The sequence below is a fragment of the Pinus tabuliformis genome, chromosome 1_1 (assembly GCF_031772625.1).
Source record: "Pinus tabuliformis cultivar Carrire ecotype Pingquan chromosome 1_1, CPIR1, whole genome shotgun sequence".
Classification (NCBI taxonomy): domain Eukaryota; kingdom Viridiplantae; phylum Streptophyta; class Pinopsida; order Pinales; family Pinaceae; genus Pinus; species Pinus tabuliformis.
This window is the reverse complement of record NC_142297.1, coordinates 326,247,357-326,263,228: the sequence shown is the minus strand read 5'-3', so window position 1 is coordinate 326,263,228 and position 15,872 is coordinate 326,247,357.

Sequence of the window (15,872 nt, the reverse complement as noted above, 5' to 3'; positions counted from 1 at the left end):
CCATAAAAGAGATCAATATGTATCTGGAAAGCCATGATCTTATGGTCATTTGTCAAGATTTCTTGATATCATCAACAACAACAATCCTCAACCATGTGAGAGCCAAAAACTATAGGAATCCTTCATCATAGTTGTACTATATGATCTTTATGCATCTTTTAAGGCATGATGACAGCAGCATAAAGAAATGAGTGACTCATCATCAAATAATGAAGTTGTGTATATATGCATCATTAGATAATAATCCATAAATCTGATCTGGACACCAACTATGTGACCCCAAGAATCATATGAGATTTTGTCATGGGCAACTCATAACCATATCATAGCAAGATCTATCATTTAGCCATATAAGCATCATCATCATTGAGTAGGTACTAAAGACTTCTAAACACTATGCTAACAATGCTTTATTAGAAGCATAGCATGTTCTCCCCCTGAACTTGTTCCATCTGTTCACTGTCAGATCTGATCATGCATATATCAGCAAGAAGTATCAAGGCATCATCATCAATCAGATATACATCAAGTTAACTTGTGAGGATCAAAAACAACATCTTATGAGTATTAATACATTTCCACACATTATCAAACAGAGCAAATAATCGAATGAAACATATCAGACCCTTTTTCCTGAGTCTATCCCATTACTTTTCCTCAAATTAACATATATGCGACTGTGCAGTGTCTAACTCGTGTATATACGTGACTTCTCTTCATGAAACTTGTGTATGAAATTTAGAACACTGAAGTTTCACACTTTCAACTCCCTCTGAGTCTGTCATGTCTGTGCATTGTGTTGTGCCACACCTTTCTGACTCTACTTCCTTCTTCTTCCATATCTTCAAGTGTGATGATGTTTCCTCATTTTGGTATGGTGCCCGTACTTTGTTCCTACATTCCTTTGCTATATGTCCAAGATTGTTACATGCATAACATCTCATATGTTTCATATTCCTTCTATAGCAGTCAATGGCTTTGTGACCAAACCTATTGCAAGCAAAAAAAATATCCCTTAAAGTACCTAGAACGTGATCATCTTTATGTGTGATGGTCTTGAACCATTCTTCTTCTGCATCTGGCTGCACCATGTCCAAGATTATAACATTCAACATTACTCATTTGAGGAAATAACCGACTATCACTTCCATAGTTAGGAGTAAAAGATTTTCTTTGAAGATTTTCTTTCCTTGGTTGTTGATGGGATTGACCTCTCATCTCCTTGTTGAGCGCTTCAAATTTTGCATTAGAGTTCCTTGTCTTACTTTGTGAACTAGATTCACCTTCAACAGATTCATGAAAACCAAGACCAGTTTTGATAGCATGAGACCTTTGACTACTAAGAATATCATCCAAGATCTTAGTACTATATTGAAATCGTAAGAGCTTATCCGTTTCTTCTAATTTATCTTTTAGAATATTTACCTCAACTTGATGTTGCTCTTCCTTTTCAAGACTCTACTTCTTCATGATTCCTTCAACTTTTCTTCCTTCTTCCAACTGATGTCTTAATTTAAGAACTTCATTTTCTTGTTTTTCAAGAGCTTGGAGTAGTTCTTTATTCTGCTTATTTGATTCTTCAAGATATTCTTTTAGCGAGTGGATCTTAGCTTCAAGAGTTTCATAGTAACTGGGTCTATTTCTGAGTTTCTTGATTGTTGTGCTCCTTTCATTTACTTCATTTCTTAATGATGTCACTTCATCCTGTAGATTTTGACATTGATCTTCCCTTTCCTTGAATTGCTTCCTTACCTTGTTTCCTTTCTCTAGTTGAGCTTTTAATTTTGGTAGCTTCTTCTTTGGAGGCACATTCCCTTTTGTCCAATAGATCTTGTTGATCTCTATTTTTTTCTGTAAGCATTTCAAATTCTACCTCTATTTGATATCTTTCTTCCTCACCCATAAGAGCAAATTCAGTTGTTTCGCTATCACTTTCATCATCTTCAAATGAATGGAGAAATGTATCACCAGAGGATAACAAATTCATACATAATAGTTCTTTTACTTGTTCATCTTCATTTTGAGGTGATTCTAAATCTAAAGTGTTTCTTCCACATATTCCCCAATCGATTCTCCCACTATCATAGTTCCTTTCAAATGTCTTCTTCTTCTGAGGCACTTTCTTCTTTAGCTTCTTTCCCATTGTTCTACGGATCTCCTTCAAGCGATCACGCTTCTACCAAAGGGCCTACTCTAATACCAATTGTTGGAAATAATACTGAGAGGGGGGGGAGGGGGGTGAATCAGTATTAGTCAAGTCAATAATATTTTTGTCTTCTTACTCAATTTCATATATGCTAATTCAATGAAGGCAACCCACATGTGTACACAATTGTATTTAAGGAAACAAGCGTATATCCAACAAACTAATTATTCTCTTAATTCATTATATGTTGATCTTTAATCTGAGTATCAGTACTTTATTAAACATTAAACAGTAACCATGTGCAGTTAATAACAGAAAGATCCATCACACATAAGCATCACACATGAACACCAAGGTATAAGTTGGAAACCCAATGTGGGTAAAAACCACCTGATGCTATCGTCTATGTCTTCTTTTAATAATAAGAAAATATGTTTACAACAATGTACTGGTGCAGACTCATACTAGTACACAGGCTTCTACCTGCAGAAGGCTGCAACATTCTTTCATTCTCCAGCTTCTATTGGAAGGGAGCTACAACCCCCTAGCTCTTGTACTAGCCGATGTGTTTACTAATACGTAGGTGCCAACCTATAGAAGGCTACGACCTTCTTTCTTCCTCCAGGGACCACGTTTCCTAAATTTTCAAACTGGATACTCTTGGAACACAACACCATAATCTAAAGGCCACGTTTCATCCAATTTTCATACTGGACCCATCAACAACATTGAAGCTCAACATCAATCACCATTGTAATACAACAATTGCATTACCCATTTATTGAATACTCAATCATTACTCTCTGAATCACCCAACAACTTAATCACTAAAACCCTGTCATCAAAACACAGTCACCAAAACACAGAGCAGAACCCAGAAGTCTACAACAAAATTCAGAGCCAACTATATCATCAAAAACCATGCATCAGAGTGCATACGCTACTTGGAAGAGCCAAACCAACGTGTATACGCAACTTCACCGTAGCGAACCAGCGTATGTGTGATCAAATACTTACTTATAACTTCGTTGCACTTCCCGACTTCAGATATACGCATATCATTACATACAAAAATACGTGGGTTAGCAAGCAGATCTAGTCCATCAAAGATAACTCATTATGATCCTGATCCATTATTATATCTCATCCATCAACACTGAAGTTAATCACAATCAACCAATCTGAATATGCAGAATACTGTCACCAGTAAACAGTCACCAGAACTCAAAACTTTGCACCAACAACCAGAACCACTTGTAACTTCAAACATCATAGTTCATATGGTATATGCTACTTATATGTGTCTAACCTGCGTGTATACGCGCTTTTATCAAAGTCAACCAGCGTATACATATGTAAATATTCATTCATAACTTTGCAGCTATTATAGACTTCAGTTATACCCAGATCATCATATTTACAGAACATCACATGCGTCAGTATACAGATCTAGAATAAGCATGATCAAACCATATAGAGATGATTAATTCCAAGCCATAAGATCCCGATCCATCTTTAGACCTTGTTCTCCATCAACCGCTGAGATTCCTCCTTGGCTCAGATTAGCAAAGCATCATAAACCCATAACCTGCATATTGGATCTCACACTACATCAGATATTCAAGACTTCCTTCTTGGCCTAATGATCTTCTCCTCCTTTTATAGTCTTAGGCCTTTCTCAATATCATGGTCCAAAACCATGTAGGACCAATACCTTGGACCCAATACCTGGGTTCAATACCTCGGACCAATACCAAAAGACCTTGGACCAAATTCCATGGACCAAAACTTAGTTTTCCAACATGTACGCGCCTTTCCTTCTGTGAAAGTGCGTGTGTACGATATACGCGCCTTTGTATATAGTGAACATGCGTGTATATGCGGCTTGGTATATAGTGAACATGCATATACCTTTCTTTCTCCATTCTTGTTGTTTACCTGCTATACTGTGATCTTTCATCTGAGAGAGTTACCTTCTGAACTAATTCCTTGAAGTTGCCCTGCATTTCATCACATCTATAAATACTACTGTCATGCATTATGTCATATCTGATATCTCTTCTGTAAATTCATCTAGTTACCATGTACAAGTGAATTGTTCTGCTACAAGTGGGTTGCCATCAAGTACAACACATTCATCATAATGCCAACAATATGTCTCGTGCCCATGTACTAGCATTAAACTGTGACATTGATCACACACATTGATCACAATGCTTTCACTAGTGGCTATGATCTTTTAGTTTGTCACATAGATATACTATGTATGTCTCATGGCCATGTACTAACATTTCATGTCATGGATCTTTTGGTTTGTCACATAGATATATGTGTATGTCTCATGGCCATGTACTAACATTTCATGTCATGGATCCGTAGTATAGTTAGCAATGTGACTATCAAAAACTAAATTTAATTAATTTTCTTAGACATTAATATGTTACGTCGCTAGATTATTTATTTCGCATCAATTTTAAAAATTTAGACGATCCAATCAAGTTCAATCCATAGTTAGTAACCATGGCACTAAATGAAATTATTTAATTATAAATAACGAAATGTTTTTCATTGTTTGGTTATTTTAGCTAGAATTTGAATGTTGTGAAAAACAACTCAACTCTCATATTTTAGCTAGAATTTGAGTGTTGTGAAAAACAACTCAGCTCCATGAATGAGAAATGCATTATTGTTAATTTAAATTTAAGACAATAGTTAAAAGTTTGGGATAAGTTTCTTCTAAACATATATATGCTCATATCTAGGTTTTCTTCATTAGTGCACGAAACAAGATTGAACTCTATTAGCTAGCTCTAACATGCATTTCTCTTGATTGTTTCCTCAATAACATTTGCAATATATTATTCCAGGTATGACAGCATACTCAAAAATTTGTAAAGTTTGATTGAATGGACAATTTGTAAAGTTTGATTGAATTTGTCCATGCAACTATGAATTGAGATATTTACTTTAAGTTCTCGTCAAAAACTATAAATCATTTTGTTTACACATTATTTCAAAAAAATGTTTATTATGGATTTAAAATTGTTTCTCTTTTACTTTGCAAAAACGCTTGTAATAATAAAAATCATTATTATTATTATTATTAATAAAAATCATTGTCTTGGAAAACTACAAATACACATCGAAATCGCTTGCCCAGCAAGTAATACAAGTCTATGTAAACCTACCAATTAGCCTTTTCTTTCTGGGTTTTTCGCTTTTTCAAATTACCTTATTATTTTAAACTATCCGAAATATATATTTTGACCTATACACATTACTTTTAAATCAATTTTCAGCCGCCTCGTTTTTCTGAAAAGATTCTTTTCAGCCGCCTGGAAAATAAATGAAAAATAATTTACCAAAAGAATAAATCAAGCAGTTCATAAAACACTTGCCGCCTGGCAGTGAAATGCCAACTCGGCTAGTGACATAAGCGATATTATTATTATGCCTGCCGCACGTATTATGCAATGGATATTATTATTATGTGTGATTTATTATGCCCACCGCAACTATTATGCATTAGGTTTAGGTTTTTGGTGAACTGTATTAGTTTGGTTTTAACTAAAAATTTAAGTTATTTTAATAATTTAATTTTGAAAATGAAATTTTAATTTTAATTTTTTTTTCACTCAATTATCTAATTTAATAATTTATTATTTATTGTATTTGGATCTGTGTTATGTATTTCTGTGAGTCTGTTCTATCACTTGTACTTAAGTACCCGTGCATTTCTCTTAAATTTTGATAATCTAGGTTTATTTTTCCTTAGGTTTGATTTGATATATTTAATTGGATGAAATGGTATTGTTTATTATACCGAACTTAGATGGATCGTTGGTATTTTGGTGGTCCCGTGGAGGTAGTGGGCTCAATGCATTTGCCTTAAATTTTGATAATCCAGAGCCATGAGGTGCTATTGTTTATTATAATGAAACATGTAACACATGAATAATGGTTTATTTAAATCCAATACTATTTATTTAGGTAAATTTTTAATGCATGAAATTCGATGTTGTGATTTTGAAACACCCATAATAGTTATGTGTTTGCACCAATTCAGGTATAACCCTGTAAAATGAACATAGAATTGTAATTTCTAATCAATGTATTGAACATAGAATTGTAATTTCTAATCAATTGTATTGTTTTTCTCCTTACAAAATTGTAGTTCGTCGTGATTTGCTATTTATCATTTTATTTTGATGTTATCTCTTATAGATTTTTGTTATTTAATAAAAAGTAAATGTAAATTTAATTGTATTTTTGACCTTTGGAAAAAAAATTTATCAATATAATAATAATTATCTATTTTATAATCATTTAATTTTAGAAATATTTTGTAGAATATGATTATGTAATATTGTTTTACACTGTTGTATGATTTTTTTCATTTTGGAAAAAGTGGGGTTTTATTTAATTTTATTTAATGATATAAATATATATTTATAAAATTTTAATATAATAAATAATAAATCAATTTATAATTAAAAAAATAATAGATAAATAATTTTAAATAATATAAAATATTTTTTTATTAATAAAATTTAAATCAATTAAATAATCTAAGATAATATTGTTAATAAAATTAAATTCATTAAAATAATCTTAATTCAAGATAATATTGTAGTTAATTGAAGAGGATGTTGAAAAAATAATGAAAGATCTTTGGTCCTTGATGATGGATGGAGTTATCTTGGGAAACATTGGAGGGATCGCAAATATTAATTTCAACATTCAAATCAAATAATTTAATTAAAATAGAAGAAATGAGGTGAGCATCATTTTATCCGAACAAAACCACAAGTTTCTCAACATCTTTTTGGCATCGTCAACGAAGGAGAAGAGTTTGTAATTCTCTACTTGTTTTTCTCTCAGTACAAAACCCAACAGTGCCTTCATTTTCCTATGAAGTGAAATTGAATTCAAGTACTTCTTTCTACCCCTCGTGTGCATAGGGTCTAGCACCCACCCTACCAGGTTGTTTAGCAATTTAGAGTCAGACATAGAGTGTCTCTCCTCCCTAACATCTATCTCTAAATCCCTTCTCTCCTCGCATGCTTCTCGTGCAATTTCTTTGAAATTTGTCCCCATAGAATCGTGAGCGAAGAGCCTCACCGCCTCTGTCTCGACTGAGTTCTGTCATAACCACTCCTACTTCTCTATCTTTGTCTTTTCAACATCTCTGAGCCATGAAGAGACAATTCTAGATTCCCATGGAGATTTCCCCTACCTGCAAAAGGACACACAAATTGAAACAACCCCCCCTCAACCAGGTCTAAACACTAGCACACAATCTCATCACAATAACACAAAACAAAGCCCTAAAACCTGGATGAAAATCCACCAAAGAAAGAAGAAGGTGACTAAAAGTCATCCACAAACTCAATTCCCTCCACCATTGGATAGAAAAACAACACCCCAAGACTGCGGACCTACATGGACCCAACAAATAGAGACCCAACTTCAAACCCCACTCACAAACCGAGACTTGATAAGAAAATAAAATTTCCCATGCTAGTCCCTGCCACAAAATCCAATTGAAGCCACCACCAACATTGTTAAGCTGATACAAACCTAGACATCAAATAACCCTAGAAAACTCAATAAAAATATACAACTTCAAGAGGTAATTGACATGTCACGGTTGAGACACACACGCTTTACAACTCAATTTACCACATAGACTGAACATGACATCAACCAAGACCAGGAAAAATACCGGAGAAAACGAAATTAACTTACAGTTCGAGTGTTGCAACCTAAATTGAGATGGTTCGAAGTTCGCCACCCAGTGTGACCCAAGTGCAAAAGCCACCACTACCTCTGCTCACAAGAGAGCAATAAACACCAGAATTCCTCTCCGCCTTATGTGAAACACCAGATCTTTCCACACTAGGGTTGTTACCCACCTCACCTTCTTAGACAAGAAGCTCCAAGAGGCCGGGGTCTTACCCTCAACTCTCGCTCTCTCTTCACAATCAAACTCACCAACTCTTTATATCATTACAAAAAAACCTCAAAGAAAAGTATATTAGCATGTGAAGTACCCACCGTGTACCAACAACATTAAATGGAGGACATGACACCCTAAACCCTATCACATCTACCATAACACCCAATCAAGGGTTGATATTGAATTTATTATATATAAAGAGGAGTTAAATTTATTCAAGTCTTTCTTTAATTATTAAAAAATTATTCCTTAAAAAGAATTAATATTTATAAATACATATAATTAATAAAGTAAAAGTAAAACAAATTTATATTATATTTATACTAAATAAATATCTTCTATCAAATTTAAATTTAAAATATTCTCAAAGCAATGAGCCATGACAACTTTCCAAATGGAATTTTCACGGCTAATCATCAAGACATTATAAGTCGCATTTGTTTTGACATGGGTCAACTTTAACTTAAGAAAAAAAAAAATTACACATCTTATTGTAAAATGGACCATTTTGTTAAATAAAATTTGCATATATATAAATGAACATTATAAATAATAATGTAGAAATTATCATGGAGGAACCTATTAGAATTGGAATAATTTCAAATCCCTAGGAAATTAGTGGGTGGGGAGCCATTGGAAAGGAATATAATTTTTTAAATTTATTAAAAGTAATTGACCATTTTGCTAAATAAATTTTTCTTATATATAAATGAATGCTATAAATTATGATGAGGAACTTATTAGAATTGGAATAATCTCAAATCAAATTAGTGGGCACGAATCTAATTTTTAAAATTTTTAAAAGTCAATGCAACCTAACAAACTCTGTAATACACTAAAACTCTTGATAAAGATTTCACTGATGAATGGATAAGTTTACATATAGAAATAAGTGCATATGTATTTATGCTTATACAACATGTGTAACTTTTCATTTTTAAAACAATATTTTTGAATGCATAAATGGATAGAACACCTTGAAAGTTTATTTGGACACTTGGATTGTGTAAACCACATAGATTTGCAATTCCAACAAATTTTTGCTAGACAAAATTTAAATTTTATTTTAAAACTGGAATTAATGGCTCCGGGAAAATGGCTCCAAATTAACTTAAAATTTTTAAAAGGAGCTAACTAAAATCCTAAAACAAACCCCCTTCTTTATGTTGATTGCAAAATATCCTGAAATCTCATAGTCATTCAAGTGAAAATGCTCTTTATTTAATCTCATTAACAACATTATCAACACACACTGACTTTAGTCATTTTCTCCTCCGTGAAATTACACTTTTTGTGCTCCATTGACCATAAGGACCTATGGTAATGTTTCTCCTCATTACCTTTCATGTTATAGCTGGGCTATAATATCTATATAATATTTTGACATAGTGGTATGATTGGGAAAAATGATTTAGCCAGATGGTTTGAGCAACATGAGTGAGACTGACATCTGCACAAATGTGAGAGTATTTCAAGTCTAAACACATTTTCTGCCCTCCATACTCCACCATTTATTGTTATCTTTTCTTTGCTACAATATTTTTGCAGTAACATCATAAACATGTTCAATTATTTTAGTGTATTTTTTCATCTTTAGAAACAATTTCTAATTTATAATGATTACTATTTATACCTACCAATCTCCCAATATATTATACTGTGAACCTACTTTTGCAGTCACTCACTTGAAAGCCTAATATGTGATACTTTATGATAAACACCATGTTGATTTAATGATTATTCAATGTGCACTTGGCCAGATGATGAACGCCATGACAATTGATCCTACACTTAGTCAACAAAAACTATTTGATCTTAGACCAAATGGATTGAACATTGTGATGAGTTGAAATTGGTTTGTTTAACTTTAGACCTCTTTCGGATGACGAATGTTGTGACCCACTCATTACAAATGAATTATTCTTATGCCACATAAACAACTCTATATATTGATGAACTTGCCTCCCTCCATCTACATCTACCAGGCTAAGGACCAACGAGAAGAAGCGGTACTATATTACTAGGTCGACTAATTGAGTGTCGCGCAGAGAGCGAGTAATGGTAGGTTTTAATATTGTTCCCTTGGGTTTTTAGTATTAATCCCTTGGTTGTATTGTTCCCTAGTCTGGATTTATAATATCGATCCCTTGTGTTTATTAATCTAAGCATTCATTTATCGATCCGTGGGTTTTATAATCTCTTAGGTTTTTAGTATTAATCCATTCGATATATAATATCAATCCCTTACATTTATTAATGTAAGGGTTGATATTCTTAAGGTATAATTATTCATGGGTTTTATAATATTAATCTTTGGGTTCAATATAAATCCCTTGGGTTTATAATAATAGTCAACCATGGTCCAACGTCACATTGTGACAAAGAATTTTTTCAATATGAAAATAAGCCATGGTCCAACATCACATTCTTGAGTTTAATGTTAATCCCCTGAGTTTATTAATCTAAGGCTTCATATTCGTAGGGTATAATATTATTCATAAGGTTTATAATATTGATTCTTGGGTTTCATATAGATCCCTTGGGTTTATAATGATGGCCAACCATGTTCAACCATGGTCCAACGTCACATTGTGACAAATCTTGTCTCAATATGAAAATCAACAATCAAAAACCATGGTAAACCATGTTTATTTTAAGGATTATATACATTGGGTTTATAATATTAATCCCTTGGATTTTTAGTATTAATCCCTTGGGTTTATTAATATAAGGGTTCATATTCCGAAGGTATAATATTATTTATAGGGTTTATAATATTAATCCTTGGGTTCAATATTAATCTCTTGGGTTTATAATCATGACTAACCATGGTTTAACGAGAAATTGTGACAGATATTTTCTCAGTATGAAAATCAGTCATGATCCAACGTCACATTGTGACAAAGATTGTCTGGATATGAAAATCAATCATGGTCAACTATGGTTCAATATTGCATTATGAAAAATATTGTCTCACTATGAAAATGAACCATGGTCAAGCATTGTCAACCATGGTGAGCCATGGTCAACCATTGTCTAATGTCACATTATGAAAAAGATTTTCTCAATATGAAAATCAACCATGGTTGACCATGACCCAGCATCGCATTGCGACAAATATTGTCTCAACAAGAAAATCAACCATGGTCAACCGTGTTTATTTGAGAATTTATAATATTTATCTTAGGGTTTATATACTTTGGGTTTATAATATTAATTCCTTGGGTTTAATATTATTCTCTTGGGTTTGCAACCCCTTGGGGTTTTAGTATTAACCCCTTGGGTTTATTATAATCCCTTGGGTTTATAATATCAATCCATTGGGTTTATTAATCGAAGGGTTCATATTCCTAGTGTATAATATTATTCATAGGGTTTATAATATTAATCCTTGAGTTCAAAAAAAATTCCTTTGGTTTATTATCATGGTCAACCATGGTTACTAACCATGGTCACATTGTGTCACAGATTGTCTCATGGTCTAATATCACCTTGTGACAAGCATGGTCAGCAATGGTCCAACGTTGCAATGTTACAAAGATTTTGAGTATGAAAATAAACTAGGGTAAACAAGGGTCAACCATGTTTATTTTAGGGTTTATAATATTTATCTTAGAGTTTATATATCTTGGGTATATAATATTAATCCCTTGGGTTTAATATTATTCCCTTGGGTCTATAATCCTTTGATTTTTGAGTATTAATCTCTTGGGGTTATCATTCCCTTGGGTTTATAATATTGATCCCTTAGGTTTATTAATCTAAGGGTTCATATTACTAGGGCATAATATTATTTAGAGGGTTTATAATATTAATCAATTGGTTTAATATAAATACCTTGGGTTTATAAGTATGGTCAACTATGGTCCAACGTCGCTTTGTGACAAAGGTTTTCTCCATATGAAAGTCTACCATGGACAACCATTGTCAACCATAGTCAATAATGGTAAACCATGGTCCAACATCATATTTTGACAAAGATTATTTCAATATGAAAACCAATCTTGGTCAACCAAGGTCCAACATTGCATTGGGACAAAGATTGTTTCACAATGTGTAGTAATCCCTTAGGTTAAGTATTATTACCTTGGTTTTATTTATTTTGGATTTATAATATCAATCCATTAGATTTATTAATATTAAACTCATTGATATTATATACCCAAAGGAATAACAAAACCAAGGGAATAATACTATAAACTCTAGGGAATATAAACCCAAGGGAATAATATTAAACTGATGGATTAATACTATAAGCCCTAGGTATATAAACCTTAGGTATATTAATATAAATCCATTGGTTTTACACTCATGGTCAACCATCGTTAACCATGGTCCAATGCCACATTATGAAAAAGATTGTCTCAATATCGAAATCATAGTCCAACATCGCATTGCCACAAAGATTGTCTCAACATGAAAACCAACCATGGTAAACCATTGGTAACCATCTCTATTTTAGAGTTTATAATATTTATCTTAGGGTTTATATACCTTGGGTTTATAATATTAATCCCTTGATTTTAATATTATCCCCTTGGGTTTGTAATCCCTTGGGGTTTTAGTATTAACCCCTTGTGTGTATTATAATCCCTTGAGTTTAATATTATTCCCTTGGGTATGGAATCCCTTGGGATTTTAGTAGTAACCCCTTGGGTTTATTATAATCCCTTAGGTTTATTATAGTCCTTTGGGTTTATAATATCAGTCCCTTGGGTTTATTAATCGAGGGATTCATATTCCTAGGGTATAATATTATTCATAGGGTTTATAATATCAATCCTTGGGTTGAATAAAAATTGCTTGGGTTTATTATCATGTCAACCATGGTGAAATTATGTGAGAGATTGTCTCATGGTCCAATATCACCTTGTAACAGCAATGGTTAACCATGGTCCGACATTGCATTGTTATAATGATTGTGTCAGTATGAAATCAACCATGGTAAATGAGGGTCAACCATGTTTATTTTTGGGTTTATAACATTTACCTTAGGGTTTATATACCTTGGGTTTATATTATTAATGCCTTGGGTTTAACATTATTCCCTTGATTTTATAATCCTTTGGGTTTTTAGTATTAATCTCTTAGGGTTATCATTCCCCCAGTTTATAATATTGATCCCTTGGGTTTATTAATCTAAGGGTTCATATTCCTAGCATATAATATTATTTAGAGGGTTTATAATATTAATCAATTGGTTTAATATAAATCCATTGGATTTATAATCATGGTCAACTATGGTCCAATGTTGCATTCTGATGAAGGTCGTCTCAATATGAAAATCTACCATGGACAACCATTGTCATCTTTCGTCAACCACGGTCAATCAAGGTCAACCATGGTCCAATGTCATATTGGGACAAATATTATTTCAATATGAACATAAATCTTTGTCAACCAAGGTCCAACATAACCAAGGTCCAACATTGCATTGTGAGAAAGATTGTCTCACAATGTGTATTAATCCATTGGTTTAAATATTATTCCCTTGGGTTAATGATACTCCCCAGAGTTTTTAGTATTAATCCCTTGGGGTTTAAAATATCAATTCATTAGGTTTATTAATATTAAACTCATTGATATTATATACCCAAGGGAATAAGAAACCCAAGGGATTAATACTATAAACCCCAAGGAATATAAACCCAAGGGAATAATATTAATTTGAAGGGATTAATATGATAAACCCTAGGTATATTAGTATAAATCCCATGGGTTTACATTCATGGTCAACCATGGTCCAATTTCACATTGTGGCAAAGATTTTCTCAATATGAAAATCAACCATGGTCCAACGTAGCATTGTGACAAAGATTGCCTCAACATCAACCATGGTAAACCATGCTCAACCATGTTTATTTTAGGGTTTATACTATTTATGTGAGGGTTTATATATTTTGGGTTTATAATATTAATCCCTTGGGTTTAATGTTATTCCCTTGGGGTTTTCGCATTAAATTGTTGGGGTTTTAGTACGGTCTAATGCCACATTGCAATAGAAAATTTCCATATGAAAACGAGCCTTGCTCAACCATGGCCAGCCATGGTCAACCAAGGTCCAACGTTGCATTGTTAGAAATATTGTCTCACAAAGGATATTAATCTCTTGGGTTTAATATTATTCCCTTTAGTTGATTTTCATATCAAACCCTTCGGTTTATTAATCTAAGCGCACATATTCCTAAGTTATAATATTATTCATAATATTTATAATATTAATCCTAGGGTTTAATATAAATCCATTTGGTTTATGCTCTTGGTTGACCATGGTCAATCATGTTTATTTAGGGTTTATTGGATTTATCTTAGGGTTATATTAGTATTAATACCTTGGGTTTATTATTCCTTTCCATTTATTAATCTAAGGGTTCATATTCACAAGGTATAATAGTATTTATAGGGTTTATAATATTAATCCACATGTTTAATATAAATCTCTTGGGTTTATAATCATGGTCAATCATGGTCCAACGTCACACTGTGACATAGATTTTCCCAATATGAAAAGAATTCATGATCCTAAGTAACATTGTGACAAAAAATTTCTCGATATGAAAATCAATCATGGTCTAATGTCGCATTGTGACAAAGATTTTCTCACTATAAAAATGAACCATGGTCTAGCATTGTCAACCATGGTTATTCATGGTCCAATGTGACGTTATGACAATTATTATCTCAATATGAAAATCAACCATGGTCAACTATGGTCCAATGTCGCATTGTGACAAAGATTGTCTTGACATAAAAATGAGTCATGGTAAACCATGGTCAACTGTGTTTATTTTAGAATTTATAATATTTATCTTAGGGTTTATATACCTTGGGTTTAACCTTCGGTTTCCAATCCCTTGAGGTTTTATTATTAACCCCTTGGGTTTATTATAATCCCTTGGGTTTATTAATCGAAGAGTTCATATTCCTAGGGTATAAATTATTCATAGGGTTTATAATATTAATCCTTTGGTTGAATGTAAATTCCTTGGGTTTATAATCATGGTCAACCATGGTCAATAACCAGGGTCACATTATGTCATAAATAGTCTCATGGTCCAATGTCACATTGTGATAACAATGGTCAACCATGGTCCAACGTTGAATTGTTACAAAGATTGTGTGAATATGAAAGTAAACCATGGTAGACGACGGTCAACCGTGTTTATTTTAGGGTTTATTATATTTATATTTTGGTTTATATAACTTGGGTTTATAATCCCTTAGGTTTTTAGTATTAATCTCTTGGGTTAAATATTATTCCCTTGGGGTTTTAGTATTAATCCCTTGAGTTTATGATTCTTTGGGTTTATAATATCAATCACTTGGGTTTATTTTTCCCTAGTCAACCATGGTTTATTATCACGTCAACCATGGTCCAACATGGAATTGTTATAAGGATTGTCTCAATATGAAAATCAACGATGGTCAATCATGTTTATTTTAGTGCTTATAATATTTATCTTAGGGTTTATATAGGTTGGGTTTATAATATTAGTCCCTTGGGTTTAATATTATTCCCGTGGGTTCCTAATCCCTTGGGGTTTTAGTATTAATCCGTTGGGTTTCTAATATCAATCCCTTGGGTTTATTATTCCCTTAGGTTTATAATATCAATCATGTTAAACCATTGTCAATCATAGACAACCATGGTCAACCATGGTTGAATGTCGCATTGTGACAAGGATTGTCTCACCATGAAAATAAACCATGTTTATTTTAGTTTTTGTAATATTTATATTTAAGTTTGCCAATGTTGGGTTCATAATA